The following is a 16,498-nucleotide window of genomic DNA, read 5'->3' on the forward strand; positions in this document are numbered from 1 at the left end:
ATAAATTATTAGGCACTTTTGTTCATGTCAAAGAGCTACTCGCAGTCCATTCAATTACGGATCAACCGTACAAGGAGTGCCGAGTCTTTTTCAGATGTTTGTGTAAGGGATTAGCTGGGATATCTGTGCCGGTATCTCCGTGAGATAAGTACGAATATACGTCAACGTCGGACGGCTAAGCCGATTATTTTAAATGTATTCACTTCCTTAATGGACGTCGTTTTTCACGTCGCGCACCGCGACTCGCTCACTGACTTACTGAAGATTTTCGGTTATGATCCGGTCATTGACTGTCGGATATTAATGCTCACTTATCCGACATTTATTAAATTGTCGGAATAAGGGCACGAAGGCAAGTGGATGAAAATATCAACATTTATAATTGACATGTCCACTTGTCTCATCTCTCGTCTGACGACCCTTTTGAATTCTTAATTTAATGAAATATGGCTTTTTAATTGGTCAGAGTAGTCGATACGTCTGTAGTACAATACAATATGAGAGCATTCAAATTTTGTTGAGAACGTCCTGGAAATAAATATAATTATACGTAGGCCACTTCGATGTCCGAGGGACCACACGCGAGTCAATAAAAGGGAATGCCTTTAGAAACGTGGGCATTTATAAGAAGCTGCGTAGGTTATTGAAATGAACCAAAAAATAAAGTAATAACAGGATCAGGGCTGGCCCACCTGGGCGGCATTGACAAATGCTGCTGTTAGACCGCGCTCCCTCGGCGCCCGCGCTCAGGCCCAAATAATATACATATCATTATTTCACCTCGTGCCCTCATAAATATTACTTACAAATTCGCCCATCCAGCGAGTAGCGAGCAACGCCGGCGGCAATTTTTCAACGAAATATCGCCCGAGACCCGACAACCGCTTGGGAATAGGCGACAACATGCAATGATGCATTGTTTTATTTGTGTACCGGAGCTCCTACTTGAGTGAATTGGAACTCAATACTTTTTATTACCCTTGTTGCTTCGCTTCTAGCTTAAGCTTTTAAGTTAGGTACAAGTATAAAGTTTGGAACCACCTACTAGTTATTAATAATATTTGTGGGTTTTAAAACGCATTATAGTAAATTCGATTATCATATATCAATGAATGAACTTTCAAAATACTCAACACCTAAACGAATTTCAAATAACACGTGTTTAAAGTTTATTGTACACAAACGGCAATTAATCCAATAACGGTCGGCAATCATAGATATTTATTTAAACACGAACTCACCACAATACAGGGTGCTTTACGGCAGGTGGGCATCTAATTAATTAGTAGGTGGCCCCCTAGCCACGAGGGTCGAAATTAAATGTATATTTTGCATTTTTTCACCCGCTATAACGCCGCATGCCGTCAGTCTCCGTGTAATTAATAATAAAATTTACCAGTAGAGTAATGGTGGGCACATATTTATTTGTGCAACGTTTTAATATTTTTTATGCAAAACAGGGGTTGGGTCGGATTACTTATGGTAAAACTGAAAAATATTTCCGCGAGAGCCTTTTTGCAGGTGAATTAAAAACATTTTTCAGAGGCCGTATCGTTGAGTTTTTTGTGTTACTATAGCTACTACCATCGGAAATGGGCGTTAAGTTAAACAGTTTGCTTCTTACATGTGTCGACGGCTGTCAATCTGGTTATTAAACAATCAGAAGCCGCACTTCCTCTGAGCACTTCCATTTATAAAATAAATTGTATCCAGGCGTGGAATACATAAATGGAATGTGTAAAAATAACTTGTGCACTCGTCAGTACCCCGGTGTCACCCCGCGTCGCGTGTAGACCGAGGTGGGGGAGTATAACGCTTGTCTACATAATATTACTGCGTTATTACAAGTCACCGCAGCAGCATGTCAGCTCACCGGTTCAGGGTGACTAACGCTGATAAGCGTCGCGACGTCTACATACGTGTTCGCATGCATTTCTTTCTTAGGTTAGCTTACCTATACAAATGTCATGGATACTATAGAAAGCTTAGTTCTTAAACCAAGTGATGTACAGGAAAAATAAATAATTTAACGGAACAAAAACTTAATTGTGCAAATAAACAAAATAAAAAAGTGTCGAGAGATTGAAAAATGACATAAAATCAATTTCAGCACCCAGCCTGTAGGTGGGTACTAGGTACAGCTAATTAATAAATGTGTACAAAATGGTAAGCAGTACAAAATTATAAATTGTTTGCACTTTCCCGCCAGACTGTGCGGTAATAAAATTAAATGGCGGCGAGTATGTCTGTCTCGATCATTACGTGATTGTTTTAATGCTCGTTTGTAGCCAGAGCTCCCATGTTTGTTGTATTAGACACTCAACTGACGTATATTATGTCGACGGGAAAGATGTACTGTTGATTAAAATAGTTTGCAGACATTAATTTATTGTAATACAAATATAATAACTGCTACAATTTATCTCAGTGACTATTATTACAAACTCAAAAGCATATTATTCTGACAGGTTGTTTCATTTGAATTCCTTGAAATTGAAACTCCTGACAACATCTAGACTTGTCCGTTTTCTTTGTAAATGTTACGGACTATTAAAATGTAACAATAATAAATAATTTTGTACAAATGTACAATTACGTTTGTGCTCGCAAATTGAAACAGAATCATTGATTTATCATTTGCATTTAATTATAGTACCGATGCTTTGATAGGTAATTGAATTAAATGTAACATTAATTTGTGTCGGCTGTCATTGAACATCCTTGGCAGTCGTTACGGGTAGTCAGAAGCCAGTAAGTCTGACACCAGTCTAACCAAGGGGTATCGGGTTGCCCGGGTAACCGGGTTGAGGAGGTCAGATAGGCAGTCGCTTCTTGTAAAGCACTGGTACTCAGCTGAATCCGGTTAGACTGGAAGCCGACCCCAACATGATTGGGAAAAAGGCTCGGAGGATGATGTAACATTAATTTGTGTATGCGTATTTAATTTAATGGCAATAATTTCCGAAGTATCTTTTAATTTCATTCTATGAAATCTGTAACTATTAAAATAATGTATTTAATGTACCACATAATTTGGCTAATAAACTTCGTAATATTTTGTAATATTTCGAGTAAACTGGAAATTAAATCCATGACTTTTTTATCAAAACATATTTAATGCACTATAAATATATACAGACAGGTGTTCATATCAAAAATCAGTTGAAAGCCTGGGCACTCTATAAACATTACACAATTAACAATATTATCACATAAACCAGTTACATAAAAACTAGGTCCAATCGCCCGCAGGTTTATAATAAAAGAACCAGCGTATCCAGACCTTTTCTTAAGTCAAACTAAGAATCATACGAAGTATATTCAAAGATAATTCTTAAAAAGTATACAAAATTAGTCCTTATGTCAACGAGCATTTTAAATTTCGAACTGTCAAGTTGCTGTTTCGAATTAAAAACATAACACTGGCCGGTTAGACGTATAATGGCATATTTATCATAGACATGTAGTTGAGTACACCTGTCAAATAGTTGAAACGAGTTATGGTGGACGCAATCACATTACATGAGACGCACCTGCCATTACATCTTTGATACAGGTTTTAAAAAGTTGCCCAGCATTTATGGTGATACAGGTGCCTACATAATTGCAAGATTCAATGGTGTTAATAAGATAGAGTTATTCTTAGAACTTGGATTGTGTTATGACTTCGTAGAAGACATGTGGCTGCTTTTTTGAGTTCTTTTTTATGTGAATGACTCATTGCAAAAACATTTAACAAGTAGTCAAGTTTGGCCAAGTTATAGCTGAGGTCGGATTTGTACCGTTTATGTAATATACCAATCACAAAATGTATGCGCGTGGATATTTATCGAAGTTCAACTAAAAGTACTAATAAGAGTAACTTATACAGATGAAAACATTCTAACAAGTTTATGAAATATTTCGGTCCCCTCATTTTACCTATTAACAATAAAATATTTTCATTTCACATAAAATCTTCACACACATCTACAATAGTCGAAGACCGAAGCAATACAATGTAGCAAGTACGAGTGATATTACAAAAAAAATACGGTTTCCTCCTACCGGATAATATTCATAATAGACACAACAGCAATAACGAACGAATGGATATTTATATTAACATTACGCCAAGGAATGTAAGCCAGACGTTACAAATGGCCAGTATCAACGATATAATCATTGAAAAACTACCTGTTCTACATAGGAAATTGTATGCTAGGGTATCACAAAGGCCCTGGACACAAAAGCATGTGAATAAATAAACTACCCACGCCAACTTAACAGCATCCCACGCATAACAAAACACTTAATACACTCGGTTTAAATCTATAAAAATATAACCCAATAAAAATGTTTGCCTACAATCAATGGACAATGAGATAACTGACTATAAACATGCACTAAAATTTAACGACGATATAAACGTATAAGAACTTATTTTTGAAGGAACTTTGCGTGTGAGAATGTTAAGGGTCCGATAAGCTTCAAATAATACTCTTACGTTGCCCATAATCAGATTATTCTGAATATCCATCTTATGTGGGGTACGGACGTTCCACAACTTGCTAATATTTGGTTATTGTTGGGGTCTGGTGCTTATAATAATCTTGATAGTTTATTGGCAGGTTATTATAATTTGTGTACCAAATTAGACTATGAATATTTCGCAACACTATGTATATTTAATGTTATCTAGGATACACTAATTAAAGATCGAGCATGAATAATAAAATCTGATTTGTTAGTATGTACTGAAGGTAAAAGAAAATATTAATATAAATTCAACGCCTGAAAAGTAAGATCCGTACAAATTGAACCTTTGCCGGTATATAAAAGCTTAATTAAAAACATCATTAATAACTTCATCTGGCGAGATGTCAGAACCATCGACATAGTTTCTCGGAGCCTCGAGTCGCGAATCTTAAAAGCAGTGTAAAATTTAAAAAGTTTCGGAGGAAAATTAAGGATCGCGACGAAGGAGGGTTTTGAAGCTCCGAAGAGTTGCATCATGTAACTTTGTTAGGCACGGTGAGTTACCTCGTTAACTGGCGCGACGAAATATTACAGAAGTAAAACTCAAATTAATCTAGGGTGTGTTTTTTTTTCCTAAAAGGATATTCCTCTGCTAATGAGCTAGATTGTTAGCCCGCCCTCGACGCTCGCCTTTGTGGCAACTGACTCTGTTTAGCTTTCTGCAAACTTCATTAATGTGCATTATTGTTTGGCGTTTTTACGTTATTTATGTTGTGTCTACTCATATTCTCTTAAATAAAGTCAAAAAAATACAACTACTCCAGTCGACCTCTACATTCACATCGATTACTCAAAATCATGTACTCTCATTCTACATTTAAAAGTCGTGTAATTTATGGCAATGATATTTCAATTTCAGTCCGCGTCTATCAGTGAGAGTAGCCCCGCAGTGCGATTTATACCGCTGTTATTGGGTAATAAAGACATAAAGGCTCGTAGCTGGTCCCCTAAACAAGGTGTGCTTATCTCACTATCGATTGGAGCAGCTGTAACGGGTGGGACATAGTGGCCTGATCTATTTATTAACTGTTCGAATACGGGTGGTCTCGGAAAATTACGACCTTTCTATTCAATCGAAACTTTTTTCCAAACCCACTTTATTATTCATCCATTCAAACGTCTGCATAAACAATCCGAAGTATCTCTATCTGCTTAACTTCACGCTTGTAATAATAAACGACAAAATAACATAATTTATGCATCTACAACTTTGCTACAGCGTTCTGAATGACAATGGCGTCGCAGAACAAAGTCAGTTGGGAAATGTATCCGAACGCGTTCGAGGGATGAAATTGAAACGTTCACTTTTTGGATTTCGAACTTTCTTATGAATTCTTTCTTCAGAGAGGTTATAATGGTAAATGCTGGCGCCATTTTATTAAAATCATATCTTTTTAAAACTGGTCGCCATAATGAGATGGTGTGTGTCCATTATTTTTTATCTTCAGAGTTAATGAGGTGAATTCCTGTGTTGTATAATAAGCTGTAGTGTTATAATTAACGTCAAATAAACGGTGATAGTCTATTATTCAAATTATTCTTATCTCGGTGAGGAAACCACATATACAACGAAGCAGAACCTGATTATAGGTAATTACCCTACTTAAGCATTTAATACGAGTTCCCGGAATTTAAAATCCGTTTAGTAAATAAACGGTATAGATGTACGGGATGATAAAACTACTCGACACCGCAAACAGCACCAAAACTATTTGTAACCACTCACCCATCAATTTAGCGGTCCTATTTATTTGTTCAATCGCGTTTGATAGATTTACAGTCACAAAAACTGGGTTACTATTTTTTAAGAGACTCGTGTTAAACATGTACATATATATTCTGACCGGTCTGCACGTGCCTGATAAATTCCCACAATTTCTCTCATCTCGCTTCCGTAACCGTGCAAACGTTGTTGTCTTTTTGTTCTCAGCCAATGGAATTACAGTATTAATCAGCGAAAATGAACCTTTTAGCGAAATGTCAAAAGGTTTACAAAGATCTTAGTAACGAGGCACGGTTAGCAGAAACAAAAGAATGTTCTTCTGTCTGCGCGGCCAGCGAGGCGGGGGAAATGAAATAGCTGCGGCAAGCGCCCGATATGAAATCACAGGTCAATTTTACAGAGTACTTACCTAGTTACAAAATAGAATTTATATCTTTGCTGAAACTTAAAACAAAATAGGTAGGTATTCTCCCAGATTACAAAGTTTCTGGTCAATTTGATCTTAAACTCAATGTTTTTTTTAGGAAAATATTTAATGTCGGAAACTCGATACTTTAAGTAAGTGCCTACATCCGTGAAGATTGATGCACGATGCAGTCGGACGCACCGATAACCGACAACCGGCTTTCTCTCGGATAAGCGGCAAGTCCGCTCTTTGTCTGACCACATTAATTTAAACCTATGATATAAACCCGTTTTGAATTGTTAAATTGATTGTGCTTACTGGGTTATCGTAGTGTTTTTTTATTGCCGTGCAACGAGTGCTACATAACTATATAGGTAACAATGATATTGATATAAAAGCGACTGAAAGCACGTCAAGCGAATAAACAGAAAGATAGCTCAGAACGGAATCTAAATTTCCTGTTAGAATTGACCGAATGTGAACCCGATTCAAATTCCGGCGGGTGCGGGATTGTAGCGCTCAGGTGTAGCGTGGCGCCGGGCGCGACCGGTCCGGCGGGCGCGCGGCCCGGTCCGGTCGTCCGGCTGCCGGCCGTCCAAGCACACATTTCCGCTTGATTAGAGGACGTGCGAGTCGCCGAGGACACCTGCGCCATCTGTGTGCCGACTTTTCACTGCGCTTTGTTTTGGAATTCTGAATGTAACCCCGACGAAGTTTTATCGCTGAGGACCGACGCGATGCGGGTACCGTTTGACTTTTGCCCGACAGAAACGAAATTTCACTGCGATATACCTATTTCGTTTTATTTCATCAGCGATTTCCTCTGAAAATTCGGAGTACGTGAACTAATTTTCGTCATGTATTTTCGTCTAGCCGCCCTTCTGTAAAACATGATTTGTAAAGAAGAAATAATGTTATTTATGAAAATAATTTACTTGACCTTTTCTATCATATTCAGAGAAATGGGAAAGAAAACGAATTATGGCGGCGTATAAAAGTTATTGCTTGTTTATGAAGGTCTGTTTTATAGAGCTCTAAGGCAGGAACTTCTTTATCGATGCTTTATAATGTAACGATATCCGGAAAGATAATAAAGTTTGCGGGTTAAGTAGAAACATTACAGATGTAAATGAATGTTTTTATTCATAATATTGTTTCTTTTGTTTCAGGATTTATCTTCTTTACTTTGAGCTCATGATCTCAAGTATCACCACGTTATAACATCAAGCTGCCCTGCCCACCATTAGGTAAGCAGAATACTCTAAATAAAGTAGATAATTGGAACAATCTCTTTTGTAAATAAAATATAAATGACGACATCTTAGACACAACTGCAAGAAAATAAATTGTCAGTACAAAAGAAAATCTCATTGCTAACAAACGTTTTCAGTAAACAGAACAAAATGATTATTTATGCAAGCAACCCAAAGACTTTCAAGAAAAACGTGGAAAAGACAAAACAAGAAACAATCTGCGGGCCGTTTACCCAAGTTCTCGTTGTGAAGGCATCAATCCTCCATCAAATTGCGTAGAAAGGGGTAATTTGTATCTTTTTTTCAATAAAGCAACACCTGTGCCCAGCCATTTGTGTTCTCTCTAAGCTTAAAGCTTTGTAAATGTTACACCATTTGTAGCGGAATTGAAAAACTGTTTCGTTTCTCAGTCGCAACAGTTTGTCGTGTGGTGTGGAGTTGGCCTTATTTGTCACGGTATTCTTTTGTTTTTAGTTGTGTACTCGCCGTCTTGTTGTTGTTTTATAATAAGCCTTAGACTTTGTAATTGCTGGACTAATACTAGTGTTCGAGTTGGTAATTAGATGTTTTCTTATAGCTATCCTACATTTAATTTTGTTGATCGTCCCTCTTCTTTTAAAACATTAAGATGTTTTTTGATTTCGTTTTTCATTTAGCAACATTTGCTATTATAGTCTTTACAAATCATTTGAAAAGGTTAAAAGTGATCGATCCTCATTATGCCTTAAATAATGATGAGCATTCCACTCTCACTGTACACGTATCACAATACAACAAAACCATCACAACTTCTTGTCGCTGTCAAAAATTAATGCCGTCTTTATAATACTTCGTTTAACAATAGAACGCATCACTGAGCAATGACAAACCCAGTCAATTGGCCATAATAAATTACTATTACTATTATAATAAAGATACAGCGTACATTTTTCCTTTTATTTCTTTATGGGCATTTAACGCGCCGTGTTCCGTACACTGCCGTTCAAAATATATGACCAATCATTTTTCAACGACACTCGCTTTCAGACAGATTTAAAGCGTGGTTTGAATGACGCGTATTTCGAATGTGTCAATCACACGTATGGCCGCCCCCAAATGTACAGTGGCGAGGCACGCCTGGGATTCGTCTGAAATTGTCGGCTGCTAGCTAGTGCTGATTAAAGAGAGTTTAGTTTGGCATTTGGACACTTAATTAGGTAAATGTTTGTGGAAGGCCAACAAGGCAATCTAATTTTGCCATGTTTCTTTGCATTTCGAGTTGAACATGATTTCTCTTCATCGTCCTATAAATAGGTGAATACCAAACAATATTCTTGGCCTGGTAGGATACATACTCAGTAGTGACAGGCGGCAGTACGACAAATAGGACTATCGGGTGCTGCACAATGAATATTTATGTGCATCGCAATGTTGTTTAAGATGAGGTAGGTTCATTTTAATTGGACATCGTTTCATGACTATCTTTGGAAGGAGATTTCATGATGTTGGTCCAGCTATTCATACGATCAGTTTGTAAACTTTAAAGAAATGGTTTACCTCTAAACCCACCCTAATTCTAATCATGATGGGTGTGTATCAATCCAAAAATGACTTGCGAAACAGAACGTGTCAGCTTGTAATAAGTTAATTACTTTCCCTCTCTCATTAAGGAAAGAACGGCTGAAATTAAAACTACTTTTACAAAATTAGCTCACGATTTATTTAACTTGACCGCTAGCTTTGCTGTCGTAAAAAGTTGTCGGACAACGTAATTACTTAATTAAATCTGGAAATTAATCTTGACTGTAGTATAATTTCATTTGTGTTATTTGCAAAGGGACATAGTTTCATAAACTAGTTAGTCATGTTCTTAGGCCATTATTATAATGACGGACAAGATAATTTTTCGTCGTCACATTTTCTCAGGCCTGTTTATTTTCCTGAGGTGATGAAGCAGAATTTTAATTAAAGCTATGTGGGTCAAGGTGTTGTTTGCAGCGCTTTTACGCGAAGGTTATCCATTTTCACAGTCATTTAGGTGCACGGGAGCGCCAGTATATTTTGTTCTAAATTAGGTAAACCGGCTAAGTCAATGTTTGGAAGCTGTTATGTTCAAAGTTATAGGCAACAATTCAACTTTGTTAAGCTTTTGTTTTCAATTAAAATCTTCCAATATCATACCAGATATAATGAACCGAGGCAATGCCACGTAATTTAATTATGAAACTGCTAAAATAAAATATAGCATAACTTTATAAAGTAATTATTTGTAACTTGAAAACAAATCTTAATCTCAAGTTACATTGAACTTCTAAAGGTTATTGTATCTCAAAGCGGCAAATTATCTATCTCCAATTTCTCGCAATTTACTCACTTGTAGTAACAAAGGTTAATAGCAGTTACCTATTTCGAATCAGAGCTTCGTGATAAAATTTAATGGTTCGTTTCCACTATCGTTTGCAGTAATAGCTCCAACATTTACCTCGTCGGTGATACTTGATTCGATAGCTGTTACCTTTAGTATGTAGATTTCAGGGCTTGCTTCACCGTTCTACGTGATCTCTAGATAGGTCCATGCGGGCTCTAAATTGAGGCTCGACGGCCGGTCCGACATAATGTTCTTGCAGCGACATGCTTTTGTCAGGCCGATTCAAAGGTGGTTGTCCGTAAGTGGGTCAGTTGGGATTTGCGTTCGATATATTCAGTTATATGTGCCTTGCAGCTATTGTGGCCTGCTCTTTGTTAGACCTTTTAGCTTTGCGACAGCTATTTAGTGTACGTGTTCGCATATACGAAACTAAAAACCCATACGAATACACGCTCTCCGTTTTATAACAAACTTTTTTATATTTTTGTGCAAATACGACCACTTTTTGCAACAATACGTTCACATGAACGGTTTTTTTATCATTGTTATACTCAAACACAATGCGACTTCAATGTTTGGGCGCGTTGGAAACGATTGTTTTACGTATATCCGATTGGTAAGGGTAGGTAACAATAAAAAGCGCTCGTGAAAAATCAAAAGTGCTCGCTGTGGCCGTCGTAAAGTATTTTCGGGGTTTCAAAACCTTCATGTTTTAGAAATGGGCCGTCAAAACAAATGGCGGGTGAAAAATACAAGGGAATATAAACAAAGGCTTGTTTGGTCGTAGGTTGTTCGGCGTGGGGTGGCAAGCGCCTCATTTCGACAGGCGGATAAGTGCGGCCGTAATCTGTGCCGGAGCTCGTGTAAATGCAAATTGTCCCATAAAGCCATCGCAGCCCCGCCGCCCCGCCCCTCTCTCTTAATGAAGAGGAGCATCTCGGACGGAAGCCCACGTCCGTCATCTCCACAGCGGTTTACGTGGCCTGTAGATACATGACGAAATTAGATTCGCCCGAAATTGGTTTGCATACATGTTGCAATTAGGAGCGAGATTCGAGACTAATACGTTTTTGGGTCTGTTTTCTCTTTGATGACGATAATTCGTTTAGGTGTACACCGATGTCTGATTAAACCCTTTCAAATCGATGTTACTTCTTTAATACTCATTTTGCTATTGAACTTGCTTAGTAAATAAAGAGGGGCTGCGAAAACTCGACCGATTTGAAGAGAAAGAAATTAACCTCAAATGAATAAACTTTGATTAAGTTCATCAGGTGAAAGCGGCGGATTTTTATAACAATAATAACATAAAGTTTATGAGTATTGTATTTTCGTCTGCAGTAGGTAGTAAAGGGAAAATGAGTAATTTGTACTGCCTGAGACCAAAAATCCTTTGGGCCAGTAGAAGGGAACTGAGGTTACCTATAGAATATTTCTAAGATTCACAATTTTGTTTTACATTCTCAGGCCTTATCAACAAAAACAGGATATAACAAAAACTGTTACCCAAGTATGAAAAGTTCAAACGCATAACTTTTCTCTATTCACTGTTCGTCGGAACGGTGCTTATGTTCTATTTTATTGCTGTCTAGTTAAGTCTAGGGCTGTCCGAAGCCATCCAATTTATGTTATACCAAATTAACAGTTCTATACTGTTATTGGAAACCGACGGTGTCTGTACCCTGTAATCAGTTTCACTGACTTACTGCGGCTCGCCCTATTACCGGCCATTATCCTAACGATTACGTTTATTTTAATTACTCTGATTGGATCCGATAACGAACGATGTGAATCGGTTATGATTCTTTTATATTATTGTTTTACTGTCCGTGTTTGTGTGTTGTGCTCAAAATATGGCAGTTGAAGTTTTTTGTGTTGCGTCGAATTTTATAGGGCGCTTTACATTGTCGTGTTTTTTTGTTTAAACGGTCTCGTTTAGCAACCTCAATAAAACATTGTGTGTGTAGATTGGGATCTGTTGAATTAATTAACCAGGTCAAAAAAATTCAAAGAAATTACGCTAACTTCGACCTACAACTAGACACTAACACCCACAGGATAACTAACATGAATACGATTCAATAAACACAACATAATGACCACAAATTAATTCGTAACTACCGCCCGTTCAGTCTGAATGCCCATTCTGATTATCAATAAACGTTTGGAGCTGAACAACTGAACATTGCCTTAAGAAGCAGTCGGTGAAACAATACGTACTGCCGGGGTCCCGCCTTGAATTACAAGTATGTCGACTTGACGTGAATTCGAATAGGGACACGACTGAGCCAACGATATGTTTTATGTTATATACCTATAACAGTTTCGCTGATGCCTTATAAAGTAAACGTACCGTTGAATTTTCGAGGCACGTAATTGCTTGCCTATCGTGTTTACACCGAAACAAGTGTTCTAACTGATAAGGAAATCTTTAATCTTTTTTGCTATTGTAGTTCTGAAGTTTATTTTCTGTGTTGGTTCAGGAAGAAAATTGTACGTAGTTAACTTTTCACCGTTTCTAGCGAAGTGATTACTTCTTGCGGTGTTGTTGATCTAATAGTTTTTGCCTCTGGTTCCGCCTGTGTTGGTACTATTTTATGCGCGTAACGGTATTTTTTGTGCTAAAATAAATACTAAAAACCCGTTTTATTACTTGCGGTATATTCAATATGGGATATTATAATAAAAGAATACAAAATGACTGTAGCCTATAGAGTTGTGACAATCTAAGTACTATTTAAGATCTGCTTGACAAGTTTAGTTTTACTTCTAAATCAGGCCAAAGCAGTCACAACATTTCAAATCAATCATCTATCACTCTGCAAAGGTACCCAATCAGTTAATAGTGCTATAAAAGTTTATACTTCAAATAGCCTGCACTTCACAAGTGCACATAATAATTAATAGCGGGCCATAATTAAACGCAAATTGTCGGCCACGCATCAGTTTCCAAAACATTTTGTTTTCACTTCACGCCGATTCGAGTCATAAAAACTGCTTTAACAATTATAAAGAACTCGTAATAGTTTTTACAGCTCGTAATATATAGGATCAAATCACAGAGAACGTATCGAATTGTGTAATTGTTGTATTGGTTCACTTGGAAAATAATTATGGAAGTTTTGAAGATTTTATATTGATGGGCAGTGGAGCGCGTCGGTGAGAACTTTGTTAATCTACATTTGATACTGGATGGAACGGAATACGCTTGTTTTTTTTTCACCACAACTTTGGGTTGGTTTACTGTCTTCGAATATTTTAGGATGTTGTACTACGTGGATCTTCCACGCTTTTGGTTTTGATTTGTGTTTGACTACAGACACAGCTCTTGTACATTACTGAAAGTAAAGTGCATATATAAACAAGAGATTGGATCTTTTTACTTGCCATATACTTTTAATCAAGAAAGAATTCTGCTCTAGTTAAGCATGAATACTTAAAGGAAACTACCAATTCATTCCCTGCACTAAAGTTTTTAATTAACGGTATTTAAACATTCTTCACTCTGAATACTTTGATTTGAAAAAATGAGGTCAATAAGTTTTATAGCACAGAGTACTTTAAAAATTAATTAGTTTACCGAGTCTTTCATATTTTCCGTTCAATTAAAAGTTGCATAAAGTTACTAGGAAAAGCTGACATTTTAAACTAAAAGTACTTCGTGTTAAACGTCGTGTTTATACATGTTTTTGTTTTTTTACGTTCTCTATTTTCGGGTATCTTCACACGGTCCGAAAAACCGCGGTTTCACGGTCCATAAGCCCACGTCAATCTACATTTTTGAGTACGCGAGTCGGTCACAGCGATATTCGATACACTATATTGTGTAACAGAGCATAGATATCCTCAGCTAACGGCCGACTCCGCCACTGAGGTAGGCCATAACGTTTCGTGGGAGACCGTTCAGAATCGCCTATACCTCTATGCATGTATGTAGTTTTGACGTTTAATATCGTATCATGGGAACCAAGTTCCGATTTCACACGTGAACCGACTCTGGTTTAAAACTTTTACTGCATATAGTCACGTAACCTTGTTAGTGCGACAACAGTAAAGTTCGAATTATCTAAATATAAACATTATCAAGTTTGTTTATTAATGTTGTTTGTTAGTGGAGGTCGCGAGGTGAATCTCATTTTATAGTGCTTTAAATTCTGATATCTTAATCTGATCATTAGCGTCCTTTACCTGTACTTTATGAATGCTCAAGCGATATCTATCTCATGGCTGTGCACTGTATCGGATAATGTTGTGCCCCATTATATAAGATATTTTGTATGGTCCACGACTATCGTTCCCGGAATTAGTTTTTGAATCGTCGGATGCGTTGTATATTATATTATTTTATTATGTTGTGACTTTCGAAATATAATCTGAGCAATTTAATCTGCCTTCCGATTTCTTTGAATTCATAAGATGATTCAACGCTGTTAACTACGGAATTTTAGTAGGTTGTTATGGTTCTTATATGGGTTGTAATCTTAATTGCTACCATGATCTCATGTTAATGTCGCTGACTCTTGAGCTAAATATTTAATTTAGAATAATATTTTGTGTAGTTTCTGCTCATACTTGCATACCATCTGGTGTACCTCCAGAATACCTGTTTATTTTTCTAACAGTACCTACAGACTCTAAACTCAAAAACAAAATTTTTACTCGTCCTTATTGCAAATTCGAAGAAAAGTTTTAAAATCAGGTATCTACTACCTGATTTTAGAACTTTTCTTCATTTTCAAGTAAAATTTAACAAGACTATCAAAAATAATGATCCCAATAACAGTGACGTTATTTTTGTTCGCGCTTACGTTACATTTCGCTCGTCAGTCAGAAGTAAATGGAAAGGAAGCAGCTGTCACACAGGTTGTAAAACGGCCTAGCCGTTACCATAGTTACCATAGGGCTGGCTACCGCAAGGCTGCCGTCTAACCAATCGTGAGTTATCGCCACTCATAGTAAAATATTATGTCCGCTGTACGAAGTTTTTGAACATTGTTAGCGCGCTGTTTTATGTTTCCTTCTTCAGTGGAGATATTTGCATTGGATTGATGGACGTATCCTTGTGTTTTTTTAGCCGTGTTTGTGTTAAATTCTACTTTAAATCTTCTGTGGCAACCACACAGTAGCTATGCAGTTAAATTGTTGTTCAAATGTGACTTTTATAGCTTTGGTAATTGGACTTTCTTAATCAAAATTGTGACATCGCAAACATTATCTCATTATTAGTTACACTTTTTAAAACGAATGAATTTGAAGAATGTCACATAATAACGTGATACCCCTGGTAACGGTGTATGTGCTTGCGCAGTCAATGTTTTTATAATCGCCACTTGCAGGACGCATGCGCGGCTCAGGAATTTAGATGTGTTGTTAGAATTTTTCATAGAAAATAGAAACAAGTTCAGTGTTTTTTACCATAAAATGCTAAACTAAAATTCTTATGCACATTTTTTATTACTAACAAGAAATTTTAGCTTAAATATTATTAGTTTCAAGATTTTAAGATAAGATTAATTAAATAACTGATATTTTCTTTGAAAGCGGCATTAATATTCAATGTAATAAAATCAATGAATTACGCATAGAGAATTCAGAAAGGCTAAACTTATTAAACTTAAAGGGCTAAGATGTTATTGAAGGTAAAAAATTCAGCGCTCAGTCCCGTGAAAATCTTTGCCGATTTGCATGAAAAACTCGTCAATGAAATTACCAGCTTTTTATTCTTTAAAAGTTATTACTTAAAAGGTTTTAAACGTTGATGCTATGGTTGAGCAGACAATGAAAATTATAATGCGTTTTTAGTTTGAATAATTCGACACTTAGGGTATATAGCCCGGTCAAAATAGACATAAAAGAAGTGGTCAAATAACAAAAATTCCCACAGAGCTGATTTTTTTTGGAGAGCTAGATTTGATCATTATAAATAAAATACTAAAAGTCCCCATCGATCCCATGTGTGCGTCAAAAGTTATTCGAGGTCAAATGTCAAAATTTTAGGTTTTTTGATTTTTTTTCGAAAACGGTAAGTTTTATCAAAAAAATACATCAGACCAAAATTGTAGATCTTTCAATTTTCTACAAAAATGGCATTAACAGTTTTCTCCTAAATCTTACCATTCCTGAGATATCGCGATTCAAAGAGTCACACTGTACATGATATGCACATATAAGCCACGTACATACGAGGGCTGCCTTTAAGTTGTATCGTTTGAAATAAGTACAGACAATCGAATAGGTTAATACCATTTATT

At 36.7% G+C, this 16,498-nt stretch overlaps 1 protein-coding gene across 1 annotated transcript in view; it reads left to right on the plus strand.

Annotated features, from left to right (window-relative positions):
* The window catches only part of LOC124632464 (leucine-rich repeat-containing G-protein coupled receptor 4-like), a 66,738-nt gene that overhangs the window by 36,101 nt on the left and 14,139 nt on the right, over positions 1-16,498 (plus strand). The window contains exon 2 of the mRNA XM_047167317.1: positions 7,817-7,894. The gene's annotated coding sequence lies outside the window, so the exon portion shown is untranslated. The remainder of the gene's footprint in view (positions 1-7,816; positions 7,895-16,498) is intronic.

The sequence above is a fragment of the Helicoverpa zea genome, chromosome 1 (genome assembly GCF_022581195.2).
Source record: "Helicoverpa zea isolate HzStark_Cry1AcR chromosome 1, ilHelZeax1.1, whole genome shotgun sequence".
Lineage (NCBI taxonomy): Eukaryota > Metazoa > Arthropoda > Insecta > Lepidoptera > Noctuidae > Helicoverpa > Helicoverpa zea.